Raw genomic sequence first — 16,570 nt, forward strand, 5'->3', positions numbered from 1 at the left:
TAAAGTTGAGCAAACTTTTAATTTGATGGATGCCAAAACAGTTGCATTCAGATCAGTTGCAGACAAGAGCAGAGAGCAGAGCATATTTTTTTCCTTCCATATCAGACAGGTAATGTGCCGATGTTGTAACAAGGTTCAAGGGTAGGACATCTCACAAATGAGCGTGAACATGCAGTCATCATGCTCAGCAGCTACAAAAGGATTGAGCAGAGCTTTCAATGGAAATTTTAAACAAGTGGGGTCAGGATCCTGAAGCGCTTCCTTGAAAAATCATAACAGGAGATGAGGCGTGGCTTTACCAATACGATCCTGAAGACAAGGCACAATCAAAACAATGGCAACCAAGAGGTGGTCCAGTCACAGAAAAAGCCGACCAGTCAAGAGCAAAGGTCATGGCAATAGTTTTTTGGGATGCTTGAGGCATTTTACTTTTTAACTCTCTAGAGGGCCAAAGAATGATAACATCTGCTTATTATGGGAGTGTTTTGAGAAAGTTAGTCCAAGCTGTAGCAGAAGATGCCTGGGAAATCTTCACTAGGGAGTCCTTCTCTGCCACAACAATGCTCCTGTTCATTCCTCTCATCAAAATGGGTAACTGTGCAAGCAAGACTTTCAACAGGCTGGACACAGCGGCTCATGCCTGTAATCCAGCACTTTGGGAGGCCAAGGTAGGTGAATTGCTTGAGCCCAGGAATTAGAGACCAGGCTGGGCAACATGGTGAAACCCCATTTCTATAAAAAATAACAAAAATTAGCCAGGCGTGGTGGCGCATGCCTGTAGTCCCAGCTGCTCAGAAGGCTGAGGTGGGAGAATTGCTTGAGCCCAGGGGGTAGAGATTGTCATGAGCCGTGATTGTGCCACTGCACTCCAGCCTGGACTACAGAGTGAGGCCCTGCCTCAAAAAACAAACAAACAAACAAATAAATAAATAGAGTTTCAAAAGGAAATCATTAGGCATCCACCTTACAGTCCTGATTTGCCTCCTTCTGCCTTCTTTTCATTTCCTAATCTTTTAAAAAAACATAAAAGTACACCTATTTTTCTTCAGTTAATATTGTAAAAGAGACTGCACTGACATGGTTACATTCCCAGGACCCTCAGTTCTTTAGGGATGGACTAAATGGCTGGTATCATTGCTTACAAAAGTGTCCTGAACTTGGTGAAGTCTATGTTGAGAAATACAGTTTATATTTTTTATTTTAACTTTTTTGACAATTATTTAAGATCTTTATTGACAAGTGCTTGCAGTTCATTGACTATTTTGAAAAAACACCAAGTTGTACACTTTTATTACAAACTTAAAATGAAGTTCTTGTCTCATCTTGACCAGATATGAAACAATTTAAAAATCTTTAGAGACATATTGAGAAAAACCATATTTTTTTTTTAAGAAAACCATATTTGTTATTGCCAAAAAGAGTTGTCTCTAGGAAAAAAGTGATTTAAAAAACCCATGCTGCATAGATAATGCGGATAGTTCTAGTAACTGGTTAGCAGCAAAAAGCAAACAATGTCTTCAGCTCCAATCTTTTGTTCATTTCTTATTGCTGCAGTTTCCCATTCATTTCTTCTTGTTGTATGACTAAAGGGGATGATGGTAGAGATGGTAAGCTGGTATTTACTCAGCCCTACCCTGCTCAGCCTTGGACATGGGCAAATTTTCAGCTGCTTTTGTCTCTTTGCCATATTGTGGTTTAGGGTTTTCTGGGTCTCCATCTGGGCACCGACATTGCTGCTGACCTGGGGTCTAATCTCCTTGATTTTTTTTTTTAAATCCTCTTCATCACCATCCTCTCTAGGCTGTCTTTAGCTAGGAGGGCCTCAGAGGAATCGTGGCCTATAGCCACATACATATCTTGCCTCATTGGTCTACCTGATGCTCCTGCACCTTGGCTGTCAACACCCCCCATCTCTGCTCCCTGCGCTGGAGGGCTGGAACACTGTGGTCCACGCCCATAGGGTCTCTTCAGGTAGTAGGGCAGGAACCTTCTCCAGGAACCTTCTCCTGAGGAAGGGCCGGTCTTGTTGGGCCTGGCCTTTGGGAGCACTCTGCCATCCTTCCTTCTTTTCCCCACACTCAGTGTTCTGGTAATTCCACTCGTAATTGTGTGGAGGACCCCCAGGATGTGGATAGCTTCTATAATGGTTACGGCCTGCTCCACATTTACTGCCTTGCAGTGGAACTCCATCAGGGCTGTGACATCTGCTGCCTCCGCACCCGTTTCTCCTTCAGCGTCAGACTCCACAGTCTCTCCAGCTCCTACACTGCCAAGGTACTTCCTGGGGTTCTTTTTAAATGGCAGATGCGTTTCTTACATTGAATCATTTTCCTTTTCCCAAAATCTTTGCTATGACCTTCTTGTCCCTACCCAGAGGACCATGGATGTGAGGCCGCCGAGGCCAGTACTCCCTGGGCAGCCAAGGCTGGTGGTAGAGGTGTGGCTACTTTCAGGGCTTTCTGGGGTATGCTCTCAGCTCCTGATCAAACTTGATTTTTTTATTTTTATTTTTTGAGACAGGGTCTCACTCTGTTGCTTAAGCTGAAGTGCAGTGATACAATCGTAGCTTACTGCAGCCTCAACCTCCCTGGCTCAAGGAATCCTTCCACTTCAGCCTCCCGAGTAGCTGGGAATACAGATGCGTACCACCACCCAGCTAATTATTTATATTTTGAGACAGAGTCTTGCTGTGACGCCCAGGCTGGAGAGCAATGGCGCAATTTCGGCTCACTGCAACCTCCGCTTCCCGGGTTCGAGCGATTCTCCTGCCTCAGCCTCTTAAGTAGCTGGAATTACAGGCACATGCCACCACGCCCAGCTAATTTTTGTATTTGTAGTAGAGACCGGGTTTCACCATGTTGGTCAGGCTGGTTTCAAACTCCTGGGCTCAAGTGAACCTCCTACCTTGGCCTCCCAAAGCGCAGGGATTACAGGTGTAAGTCACTGCACCCAGCCTTTAAAAAAAAAAATCACTTAATTCGATTTTTCCACTAACTTCTTGAAGTCCTCTTGTACTACAGCATAGATCAATCTTGAAGACTTTATGCTCAGCCAAATAAGCCAGTGAAATAACACATAAGGATAAATACTGTAGGATTCCACTTATGTGAGGAACCTGGAGTTCTCAAATTCATAGAGAAAAAGCAGAATGGTGCTTGCCAGGGGTTGAGGGGGAGAGGAGTGAGGAGTTAATTGTTTAATGGGTACAGAGTTTCAGTTTTGGATGATAAAAAAGTTCTGGAGGTGGATGGTGGTGATGGTTTCACAACAATGTGTATGTACTTAGTGCCACTGAACTATACACTTTAAAATGGCTAAAATGGTAAATATTATGTGCATTTTACCATAAGAAAAAAATTCATATTACACAAACATTACAAGTATGATTCCAATTACTAAATATATTTGCATAGATAAAGCTCAGAACAAAAGATATCCAATGTTTATGGTGGTTATCTCTGTATGATAGGGCTATGGGTGCTTTTAATTTTCTCTGAATCTGTATTTATAACAGAGAAATTATAAGTAGTAAATTACATAAAATTATGAGCAGTAAAATGTTTTTTATTACTTTTGCCGGTAATGCAAGCCCGAAATATTTTGTATTTTTTTTTTTTTTGAGACAGAGTTTCTCTCTTGTCACCCAGGCTGTATTGCAATGGCACGATCTTGGCTCACTGCAACCTCTGCCTCCCAGGTTCAAGCGATTCTGCCTCAGCCTCTCGAGTAGCTGGGATTACAGGCACCTGCCACCACAATGGCTAATTTCTATATTTTTGGTAGAGACAGGGTTTTGCCATGTTGGCCAGGCTGGTCTCCAACTCCTGACCTCAGGTGATCTGCCCAACTTGGCCTCCCAAAGTGCTGGGATCACAGGCATGAGACACCATGCCTCGCCTTGTATTACTTTTGTAATAAAAGCAGGCGTTGAAAAATGTGGTAAAAGAGGGGAACAATAGACACTTGAGGGTGGAGAGTGGGAGGAGGGAGCAGATCAGAAAAATAACTGTTAGCTAATAGGCTTAGTACCTGGGTGATGAAATAATCTGTACGACAAACCCCCATGACATGAGTTTACCTATATAACAACCTGCACATGTGCCCCTGAACCTAAAATAAACGTTAAACGGAAAGAAAAAGTGGTATGTCATAAAATGAAGTATTATTCAGCCATAAAAAGGAATGAAGTACTGGTAAATGTTACATGAATGAACTTTGAAAACATCATATGCTAAGTGAAAGAAGCCAGCCATAGAAGATCACATTTTGTGTGATTCCACTCATGTGAAATGTCCAGGACAGGCAAATCCATGGAAAGAAAGGGCAGATTAGGGATTGCTTAGGGCTGATGGGAATAGGGTCAGGGGTGGGGGATGGCGAGTGACCACTAATGAGTACAGGGTTTCTCTCTTCTTCTCTCTTTCTTTTTTAGAGACAAGGTCTTGCTTGCTGTTGCCCAGGCTGAAGTATAGTGGCCTTATCATAGCTCACTGCAGCCTAGAACTCTTGGGGCTCAACCAATCCTCCTGCCTCAGCCTCTGGAGTGTCTGGGACTACAGTGTGTGCCACCAAGCCTGGCTAAATTTTTTTTTTTCTTTTTTTTTTTTTGCAGAGACAGGGATCTCATCATGTTGCTTATGCTGGTCTTAAACTCCTGGTGAGAGGTGAAGCCAGCTGGGCTTCTGGGTCGGGTGGGCACTTGGAGAGCGTTTCTGTCCAGCTAGAGGATTGTAAATGCACCAATTAGCACTCTGTGTCTAGCTAGAGGATTGTAAATGCACCAATCAACATTCTGTAAAAATTGACCAATCAGCACTCTGTAAAATGGACCAATCAGCACTCTGTAAAATAGACCAATAAACAGGACATGGGCGGGGCCAAATAAGGAAATAGAAGCTGGCCACCCAAGCCAACAGCAGTAGCCTGCTGTGGTTCCTTTCTGATTTGCACTTTAGCTCTTCACAATAACCCTTGCTGCTGCTTATTCTTTGGGTTCACACCACCTTTAAGAGCTGTAACACTTGCCACGGAGGTCCACGGCTTCGTTCTTGAAGTCAGTGAGACCACAAACCCACCAGAAGGAAGAAACTTCGGACACATCTGAAGGAACAAACTCCTAGACGCAACGTCTTTAAGAGCTCTTAACACGCACCACGAAGGTCCACAGCTTCATTTTTGAATGTCAGTGAGACCAAAAACCCACCAGAAGGAACCGATTCTGGACACGCTAGCCTCAAAGGATCCTCCTGCCTCAGCCTCCCAAAGTGCTAGAGCCACCATGTCCAGTCCACTGTACAGGGTTTCATTTTGGGTTGATGAAAATATCCTGAAATTGACCAGGTGTGGTGGCTCACGCCTGTGATCCCAGCACTCTCCGAGGCTGAGGAGGGTAGATCACCAGGGGAGAGGAGTTCAAGACCAGCCTGACCAATATGGTGAAACCCTGTCTCTCTTAAAAATACAAAAATTAACTAGGGGTGGTGGTGGGTAGCTGTAATCCCAGGTACTCGGGAGGCTGAGGCTGGAGAATCACTTGAACCCAGGAGGTGGAGGTTCAGTGAGTCGAGATCATGCCACTGCATTCCAGCCTGGGCGACAGAGACTCCATTTCAAAAAAAAAGAAAAAAAAAATGTCCTGAAATCAACCGTGGTGATTGCACAACTGTGTGCCTACAGTAGTCCCCACTTCTCGAGTTTCTCTTGCCATGGTTTCAGTTACCCCTGAACCACTGAGGTCCGAAAAGAGATGAGTACAGTGTAAGATATTTAGAGTTACAATATACAGTAACTTTTATTACAGTATACATTTGTTACAGTATATTGCTGTGATTGTTCCATTCTGTTTTATTATTATTATTATTATTATTTTTTTTTTTTTTTTGAGATGGAGTCTCGCTCTGTTGCCCAGGCTGGAGTGCAGTGGCCAGATCTCAGCTCACTGCAAGCTCCGCCTCCCGGGTTCACGCCATTCTCCTGCCTCAGCCTCCCGAGTAGCTGGGACTACAGGCGCCTGCCATCACGCCCGGCTAGTTTTTTGTATTTTTTTACTAGAGACGGGGTTTCACCGTGTTAGCCAGGATGGTCTCGATCTCCTGACCTCGTGATCCGCCCGTCTCGGCCTCCCAAAGTGCTGGGATTACAGGCTTGAGCCACCGCGCCCGACCTTTATTTTTTTTTTGAGACAGGGTCTCTGTCATCCAGGCTGGAGTGCAGGGGTGCAGTCATGGCTTACTGTAGCCTGGACCGCCCCAGGCTCGGGTGATATTCCTACCTCAGCCTCCACAGTAGCTGGGACCACAGGCATGCATCACCACACCCGGCAATTTTTGTATATTTTATAGAGATGGGGTTTTGCCATGTTGCCCAGGCTGGTCTTGAACTCCTGGGCTCAAGCAATTCGCCTGCCTTGGCCTCCCAAAGTGCTGGGATTACATGCGTGAGCCACTGTGCCCAGCCTGTTCTATGTTATTATTAGTTATTGTTAATCTCTTACTCAGCTAATTTACAAATTAAACTTTATCATAGGTATGTATGTATAGAAAAAACAGTATATATAGGATTCAGTACTATCGTCAGTTTCAGGCATCCAATGGGGGTCTTGGAATGTATTCTCCAGGGTTAAGTGTGAACTATATACAATAGTATATACTAAAAACTATTGAATTGTATATCAGCCTGGGGCCTGATATCCAAGGACAGGAGGAGAAGAGTATGTCCCAGCTCTAGGAGAGAGAGGAAATCCTTTTCTCTCCTTTTTTTGTTCTATCTTGGCCCCGAGCCAACTGGATGGTGCCCAGCCACACTGAGGGAAGATCTTCCCCTCTTAGTCCACTGACTCACAAGCCAGTCTGCTCTGGAAACCCAGACAGACACACCGAGAAGAAATGTTTTACCATCTCTCTAGGTGTTCCTTAATCCAGTCCAGTTGACACCTAACCTTAACCATTACAACCACTGAGATCTCCAGTCTCCAACTGCTGCCCCTAAGCTCTGCCACAGTATTCATATCAACACCATGCTCTCCCCAGGCTGCTCCTAGCCAATAACTGTGCATGGCAGAGCTGCTCAAACCAGGCCATATCCATGCCTCCTCTAATGGGCTGTCTTGGTTGTGGGGGCTCCTGTGTGGTCTGGTCAGAATAGGCTGCACGCTTACCTGTGGAGTTGCCTGGAGCCTGATGGTGACCCTTGGCCAACACTATGGAATATATCAAATGATGTTCTGTAACCATCAGTCTGTGGATTGTTTGGGGAATAGGACATACCGGCCTATCAGCATTGTTTAATAATTGTTTCTTTGATGGAGCCTGGAGGATTTCAATATTAAGGCTGGTCATGGAGCTAAAACATGCCTACATGACCAGTTCACTCTAAGAGATCCCACCATGAGTGAACTTTGGACTTCCTGGTATATACACACATGATGGTTCAAGACCTGAGCATGTAGCACATCCAGTGGGAGTCAGCAGAGGGAGGACAAAGAAGCCTGTGCCTGAGATCTCTAGCCCCTTCTTTGCATAACTTTGCCTGCTGTTACCATACTGTATCCTTTGCCTGTTAAAAACTGATATGTGAGGGCTGGGTTGGGTGGCTCACACCTGTAATACCAGCACTTTGGGTGGCCGAGGTAGGTGGATCATGTGAACTCTGGAGTTCAAGACCAGCCTGGCTAACATGGTGAAACCCTCTCTCTAATAAAAATACAAAAATTAGCTGGGCGTGGTGGTGCACACCTGTAATCCCAGCTACTCGAGAGGCTGAGGTGGGAGAATTGCTTGAACCAAGGAGGTGGAGGTTGTGGTGAGCCGAGATCCGCCACTGCACTCCAGCCTGGGTGACAGAGCAAGACTCTGTCTCAAAAAACAAAACAAAACAATGCAAAACTGATCTGTATGAGTATAGAAACTGTTGGAGTCCTGTGAGGCCTTTCAGCAAGCAAACATGGAAGGTAATCAGAGCATGATGGACACAGTCCCCCATTGGCCTAGCCAAGATTTTCGCAGAGCTGCACTCTGTTCCGAGTCTCTCCCTGCATACTCCTGCTGTCTCTCTGCTTTATCCCTCAAAAGCATTTCCCCGAATAAATAAATCAATCTTCTGCACATCTGATTGCATCCTAGCCTCTGCTTCTCAGAAAACTTGAACAGGAACAGGATACCAAGAGTGGCTGGAAAAGCACACAGTTTAGGATTGACTAATTTCTCACCTGGCTGGCAAGGAGTATCCCATCCCAAGTGGAATGTGGGGCACGGATAATGCCTGATTCAAGGTGGCCCAAAATATCCGAGCGGAGGGGAACACCTTTGCTGGTGAGATGATTCGGGCATTGAAAGACAGGGGAAAGACACTGCTTTAAAAGACAGTGGAGTTGGCTGGTTGTTAATGTATAGGAATAATGAAAAGTGAGAGTTAAACACATACCAGCTAAGGGGAGAGCCAGAGCCCTTATTGGTAGCTTACAAAGAGGTCATCATTGCGTTTACCAAGAGTGAACACAGCTGAGGAGCAAACTAGGTCTTAATGTTACTGAACAGAATTGGGGTCCGCTTGCCTGATGCAATAAGGCCAAAACAACCACACTGAGGTTTGCAGCAGGAGAAAGGAGGGAGTCTACTTGCAGAGTGCCAAGTGAGAATCAAGCAGCTCTTGCTTAAATCTTGACCTCCCTGATGGCTTGAAAGTAAGGACATTTTGTTTTGTTCTTTGAGACAGGATCTTGCTCTGTCACCCATGCTGGAGTGTGGTGGTGCAATCATAGTTCACTGCAACCTCAGACTCCTGGGCTCAAGCGATCCTCTCATCTCAGCTAGGGCTATAGGCATGTGCCAACATACCTGGCTAGTTTTTAAATTTTTTTGTAGAGATCTGGGGCAGGTGTGTGTGTGTGTGTGTGTGTGGGGGGGTCTTGCTATTTTATCCAGGCTGGTCTCGAACACCTGGCCTCAAGAAATTCTCCTGCCTCAGCCTCCGAAAGTGCTGGGATTACAGACGTGAGCCACTGTGCCTGGCTCGAAAGAAAGAATTTTTAAAGGTAGGGGTAGATTTTAGGAAAGCAGAAGTTACAGGCAAAATCATAAATCAATACATGGAGATTATACACTGGTTTGGCCTAAAAGGGTGGGATGTCTTGAAGTGGGGGCTTACAGGTCACAGATAGACTCAAGATTTTCTGATCTGAAATTGGTTGAGGAAGAGAAGCTTTGTTTAAAAATTTGGGGTCAGCAGCAAAGAATGTTAGCTTTGGCTTGTGGGTGTGACCTCCTCCAGGCCCCTCAGGAAGAAATTGAGAACAAAGACAGTGGGCAGAGTTCAGTTCTCAGCTCCCTGTTGTCTGAGATCTAACGTGCCAGCAGATCCATTTGGTAGGGGTTTGAGTTCCTGAAAAATAATTCAGAGACATATGTTAAGATGTCATCTTTAGTTTCTGTAGAGGAACCAAACATCCTGTGATTCTAACTACTGTTTTAAACTACCATTACCTTCTTGCTTATCAAGTTGCTTATTTACTTCTCAGGACTAGCTAGAAGCCTGGAATTTCCCTTGAAGGAAATCATGATTTTCCTTTATTTCCATGCTCGGGTGACTGAAGGCCTCAAAAAGGGGTGGTCCCTGCTCCCTCTCATTAATAGTTAAAGTCATTGAGTTCCAGAGGCATTTAAATGCTCAGCCAAGGCTGGGCACGGTGGCTCATGCCTGTAATCCCAGCACTTTGGGAGACCAAGGCACTTGAGGTCGGGAGTTCAAGACCAGCCTGGCCAACATGGTAAAACCCAGTCTCTACAAAAAATACAAAAATTAGCTGGGCCTGGTGGCACGCGCCTGTAATCCTAGCTACTCGGGAGACTGAGGCACGAGAATCACTTAAACCGGGGAGGCGGAAGTTGCACTGAGCTGAGATCACACCACTGCACTCCAACCTGGGCAACAGAGTGAGACTCCGTCTCAAAAAAATAAGTAAATAAGAATAAAAAATAAATGCTTAGCCAAGACAAGTTGTTTACACAACCTCAGAGCCCTGGTTGAGAAAACTTGGGAACCTCACACTTAGGAAGGAGACATCTGGGGATGTGCCCTAAAGGATTTGGCCCTGCAGACTCGAAGGTTACAGAGGTATCCAACCTTCTCCATTAAAAGATAGCACTCCTCAGCCAGGCGCGGAGGCTCATGCCTGTAATGCCAGCACTTTGGGAGGCCAAGGTGGGTGGATCACGAGGTCAGGAGATCGAGACCATCCTGGCTAACGTGGTGAAACCCAACTCTACTAAAAATACAAAAAGTTAGCTGGGCGTGGTGGCGGGCGCCTGTAGTCCCAGCTACTCTGGAGGCTGAGGCAGGAGAATGGCGTGAAACCGGGGAGGCGGAGTTTGCAGTGAGCCGAGATCACACCACTGCACTCCAGCCTGGGCAACAGAGCAAGACTCCGTCTCAAAAAATAAAATAAAATAAAATAAAAAATAATATAAAATAAAATAAATAAAATAAAATAAAATAAAAAAATAAAATAGTACTCCCTGCATGCAGGAAGACCTGCAGAGTTCTCTATCTGACAAAACAATACATTTCCCCCTCAGGAGCTTCCCCCGCCTCCTCTCTTGGCTTCCAGGCTGATAAGCAGGATTAAATTCTATCATAGCATGACCTGGCAGAGACTATGTTGGGCTTGATAAGGAAGAAGAGATATCATACCCTCATGGAGCTTCAAGAATTACCTAGCATGTATTGGCAGGACCAGGACAGTATACCTGGGATTAGATTTTCAGGGTTGTTAATTAGAAAGACCAGAATATAAAACTGGATGAGTGGCTGGGTGCGGTGGCTCATGCCTGTAGTCCCAACGCTTTGGGAGGCTGAGGCGGGCAGATCACCTGAGGTCAGGAGTTCGAGATCAGCTTGGGCAACATGGTAAAATCCATCTCTAATAATAAATATGAAAATCAGCTGGACGTGGTGGCACACACCTGTACTCCCAGCTGCTTAGGAAACTGAGGCTGAGGCAGAAGAATCACTTGAACCTGGAAGGGGGAGGTTGCAGTGAGCCGAGATCATGCAACCACACACAGCCTGGGTGACAGGGGGAGACTCTGTCTCAAAAACGAACAAACAAACAAACAAAAAAACACACAAAAAACAAAAAAACCAAAACCAAAAACTGGATGATTGAGAATTCATAGACTTAAGGACCTCTTCTTGGGACACAGGATTTAATGCCCTGGCAAGGACATTAAAGGGATGCTGGAGCATAACTGAGAAGTCTGGAAAAAGCAATGGCGCACAAAGAATGAAATGGAAATTCTTTAGTTGCTCTGGCAGATGATAGAGGAAGGAATAAAAAGGCTCAGGGAGGGCTGGGGGCGGTACCTCGTGCCTGTAATCCCAGCACTTTGGGAGGCTGAAGCGGGTGGATCATGAGGTCAGGTGTTTAAGACCAGCTTGGCCAACATAGCGAAATTCCGTCTCTACCAAAAATACCAAAAATTAGCCGGGCATGGTGGCGGGTGCCTGTAATCCCAGATACTTAGGAGCCTGAGGCAGGAGAATCGCTTGAACCTGGGAGGCAGAGGTTGCAGTGAGCTGAGATCACGCCACTGCACTCCAGCCTGGGCGACAGTGCGAGACTCCGTCTCAAAAAAAAAAAAAAAAAAAAAAGACTCAGGGAGATGAGCAGACTGGACTGGATATATTATATGAGGTTAGAAGCCGCACTAAGAGAATTATGTTACTCCGGGAGGCCCAGAGGACATATCATTTGCCAAGACCAGCAGGAATGTGCCGATGGGAAGGATAGCAGCATCAAAGAGAAATTCAGGGGTGACTACTCTGTATGCTGGGTGATAGGAGAGGCAGTCACAGGTTGGGTAATGGGGCCCCACTGAGAGTAACAGAGACCAGGTGGTATGCTTAACCAGAAGTCAGGGGACCGTATTGACCATAAAAATTGGCAAGGTTGGAAGAACAGCCAAGGGACGCTGATCCACAGGGTTATGTGGAAATGGGAATGGTTCATGGAACATGGTGTCTCTAGTGGCAAAATGGCCAACAAGGGTGCTACTCAATATCTATAATCAAAAGAAGGCAAAACTAGAGGGGCAGGAGGCCAAGAGCAATCACCCCAAGAAGCCACTATCCCTTGCCCAGTTCTCAGACCTGCACCAACTTTCAGATCTGGAACTCACTGACTGAACACATGGCCAGGACCCTAAGAGGAAGGGTGATGGCACATGTTTAGTACTGTAATAATTCCCAGCCATTCCCCAATGGGACCACTTATTTAAGTGACTGCACACTGAGAAAAGAGGGATACCCCGATATTTCAAGGGCTATTAGAAACAGGGTCTAAGTTAACATTAATAGTCTACACTGGAAGTCATCATAAACCATCTTTAGAGTTGGGGAATTCAGGTTGGAGGCGGGTATTAAATAGAATCCTGACTACAGTGTAGCTTACAGCACGTCTAATAGGTCTGTGGACGCACTTGATGGTCATTGCCCCAGTCCCTGATGGGAGAACTTGGCAGTTGGAATAACCCCTCTCATTAGGTCCTTGGCTACTATAGTGAGGGAAGGTTAAAAAGGTAGGTAAAAGTCCTAGCAATTTCTCCCTGCTTTCCCCACAAGATATTAAAAAACAAAAACAAAAACAAAATTTGACTGGGCACAGTGGCTCACGCCTGTAATCCTAGCACTTTGGGAGGCCGAGGCGGGCGGATCACAAGGTCAGGAGATCAAGACCATCTTGGTTAACACAGGGAAACCCCATCTCTACTAAAGGTAAAAAAATATTAGCTGGGCGTGGCCGCATGCGCCTGTAGTCCCAGGTGCTGGGGAGGCTGAGGCAGCAGAATGGCGTGAACCCAGGAGGTGGAGATTGCACCACTGCACTCCAGCCTGGGTGACAGAGCAAGACTCCGTCTCAAAAAAAAGGCTGGGCACGGTGGCTCACACCTGTAATCTCAGCACATTCAGAGGCCGAGGTGGGTGGATCACTTGAGCTCTGGAGTTTGCGACCAGCCTGGCCAATGTGGTAAAACCCCGTCTCTACTAAAAACACAAAAATTAGCTGGGTGTGGTAGTATGTGCCTGTAATCCCAGGTACTCGAGAGGCTGAGGCAGGATAATCACTTGAACCCAGGAGGCGGAGGTTGCAGTGAGCCGAGATCCTGGGCAACAGAGTGAGACTCCATCTCAAAAAAAGAATTAAATCCTGGGGTGAGGATGGTGAAGATCAAGATGCACCATCAAAGATCTGAAGGGACTGGGTGCAGTGGCTCATGCCTGTAATCTCAGTACTTTGGGAGGGTGAGGTGGGAGGATCACTTGAGCCCAGGAGTTTGGGACCAGCCTGGACAACATAGCAAGACTCCATCTCTGCAAAAAAATAAAAAAATTAGCTAGGCATGGTGGCGTGCCATTGCACTCTAGCCTGGGTGACAGAGCAAGACCTTGTCTCAAAAAAGATCTAAAGAATGTCAGGTCTGGTGTTTGATGTTTTAAAAAAATCACCCTAAATTTAATAAATAAGTTTTTTTTTTTAGCATTTGTAAAATCATTCAGCCACACTTGCATGTTCTAAATATTTTCCCATGTTCAACAAACTGATTTAAATGAAGTTATTCCACCATTTAAAGAGAAAAGTCTGTGCAATCACTTTAAACCTTGTAGTTACTTTAATTTCATCATTGAGATAGCAATAGCTCTTAATCTCACTAGGATCTGGATCCAACTCACATTCTTCCTCACAAAATGTAATCAATTTTGTGTTCACCCAAATATCATCAGATTGAGCCTTGTGAATTTATCTTAAATAATTAACATCTTCTGGGGAAACTTGTTCCACTGGAATTCCTAATTCAGCTTTTAAAGGCCCCTGTGCTGCCCTTTCTACTCTGATTGCATCATTTTTTCAAGGTCTCTTGGATGGATATACAGGTATTGATAAACAACCTGGAAAGGTCATTTTAGTGTATGATCTCACTGTAGTAGTAGCTGATTTTTTGTGTTTAATAAGATGACACTGGCAGTGTGAGATGGTTCACAGTGGTAATGCCAGCATTTTGGGAGGCTAAGGTGGGAAGATTGCTTGAGCCCAGGAGTTTGAGAGCAGTCTGGGGAATACGGAAAAAACCCATCTCTACATAGAATTCGCACCTGTGGTCCCAGCTACTCCAGAGGCTGAGGTAGGAGGATCACCTGAGCCCAGGTAGGCTGAGGCTGCAGTGAGCCGTGATTGAGACACTGGATTCCAGCCTGAGTGACAGAGTGAGACCCTGTCTCAAAAAAAAAGAAAAGAAAAAAGAAAAAGAAAAGAAAAATGAAAAAAAAAGTCACTTAAGGTGCAATGCAATAGTCCTTTTTCAATGTTTTCATTCAGGTGATTGAAACAATTTGTTTTGGTTCCATGTCCAGTTGTATTGTCATTGGAATCACTCAAAATATACATCACTAGGCTGGGTACAGTGGCTCACGCCTGTAATCCCAGCACTTTGGGAGGCCAAGGCGGGTGGATCATTTGATGTCAGAAGTTCGAAACCAGCCTGGCCAACATGGTGAAACCCCATTTCTACTAAAAATTACAAACATTAGCTGGCCGTGGTGGCATGCACCTGTAATCCCAGCTACTCAGGAGGGAGAGGAAGGAATCGCTTGAACTTGAGAGGCAGAGGTTGCAGTGAGCTGAGATCATGCCCCTGCACTCCAGCCTGGGCAACAGAGTGAGACTCTGTGTGTGTGTGTGTGTGTGTGTGTGTATATACATATATGTATATATATACATATACACACACACACACACACATATACAGACACACACACATCACTTCCAGAATTGGAAAATTTTGTTCATCAAAATTGTCAATATTTATTTCAGGCATGATTGAAATATGTGTGTTCTGTCCTCAGTATCCTTGCTCCAGCTACAGCAGAGGGTCCCACGGCTGAGTCAGACAGCAAGAACCAAACACATTCCTCAGGGCTTAAATGCATCTCCTTCAGGCCCGCAGTAGAATGGTTCACAAGAAACTCCTACCAAAGATCTTCTTTCCTATGCCTTGACATACTTGCTGATTCAAGGATAGGAACCTAAATCAAGGAGTCTGTTCCATAGGGACTGGGAAATGGATCCAGAAAAGTGGATTTAAACACTTTCCAAGTGGCTACAGCAAAACGCACAAACCTGTCCTTTCCTTTGGCTATACTTTTCACCAAGGGCTAGAAGCAGCAGAAAAGGCCAGTGCACAAAGAAAAGGTAGTGAGCTCTCAGGAGCCTCCAAGAGCGAAGAGGGAAAAGCTGCAGCAGTGCTCTCTGCCCTGGTTCCATCTCTCCTTCCTTAAGCCTGGCTGCACCCTACCCCGGGGTTATTTGCAACCCAAGGCCTCACTAACCTATATTTCTATGCTGACATCAAACTAAACTATGCATATGTGCAGAGGATGGCAAGCAAAGCAGAAAAATGAAAACAGCTTAACTTTTTTAGAGGGTGTGATCATGGATGAATGTTTGTCTTTATTATTATTATTATTGTTAGTTTTTTTAGAGATAGGATCTTGCTATGTTCCCCAGGCTAGTCTCAAACTCCTTAGGTTCAAGGGATCCACCCACACCAGCCTCCTGAGTAGCTGAGATTACAGGCATGCACCTAGCAGGGGAGGCATATTCTTTTTTTTTTGAGACTAAGTTTTGTTCTGTCGTCCAGGCTGGAGGGCAGTGGCACAATCTCGGCTCACTGCAACCTCTGCCTCTGAGTTCAAATGATTCTCCTGCCTCAGCCTTCTGAGTAGCTGGGAATTCAGGCAGGCACCACCATGCCCAGCTAATTTTTGTATTTTTAGTAGAGATGGGGTTTTGCCATGTTGGCCAGCTTGGTTTAGAACTCCTGACCTCAGGTGATCCACCCACCTCGGCCTCCAAAAGTGCTGGGATTACAGACATGAGCCACCTTGCCTGGCTGTGGCAATATTCTTTTTTTTTTTTTAAAGACAGAGTCTTGCTCTGTCACCAGGCTGGAGTGCAGTGATGCGATCTTGGCTCACTGCAATCTCCACCTCCCGGGTTCAAGTGATTTTCCTCCCTCAGTCCCCCGAGTAGCTGGGACTACAGGTGTGTGCCACCACGCCCAGCTAATTTTTGTATTTTTAGTAGAGACGGGGCTTGACCATGTTGGCCAGGATGGTCTTGATCTCTTGATCTCGTGATCTGCCCACTTCGTCCTCCCAAAGTGCTGGGATTACAGGCGTGAGCCACCGATCCTGGCTGGATAATCTTTTTATACCTAAAAATAGTTTGCACTAAAACTAATCTTTAGGCCTGGCGCGGTGGCTCACGCCTGTAATCCAAGCATTTTGGGAGGCCAAGGTGGGTGGATCACCTGAGGTCAGCAGTTCAAGACCAGTCTGACTAACATGGTGAAACCTAGTCTCTACTAAAAATACAAAAATTAGCCAGGTGTAGTGGTGGGCGCCTGTAATCCCAGCTACTCAGGAGGCTGAGGAAGGAGAATCACTTGAACCCGGAAAGCAGAGGTTGCAGTGAGGTGAGACCCCGCCATTGCACTCCGGCCTGGGTGACAGAGCGAGA

The 16,570-nt window shown here is 45.6% G+C and overlaps 1 pseudogene; it reads right to left on the bottom strand.

Moving 5' to 3' along the window:
* Positions 1-1,619: 1,619 nt before the first annotated feature.
* Positions 1,620-16,570, bottom strand: part of LOC105516703 — a 20,041-nt pseudogene continuing 5,090 nt past the window's right edge.

The sequence above is a fragment of the Colobus angolensis genome, unplaced genomic scaffold (assembly GCF_000951035.1).
Source record: "Colobus angolensis palliatus isolate OR3802 unplaced genomic scaffold, Cang.pa_1.0 Scaffold288, whole genome shotgun sequence".
Taxonomy (NCBI): Eukaryota; Metazoa; Chordata; class Mammalia; order Primates; family Cercopithecidae; genus Colobus; species Colobus angolensis.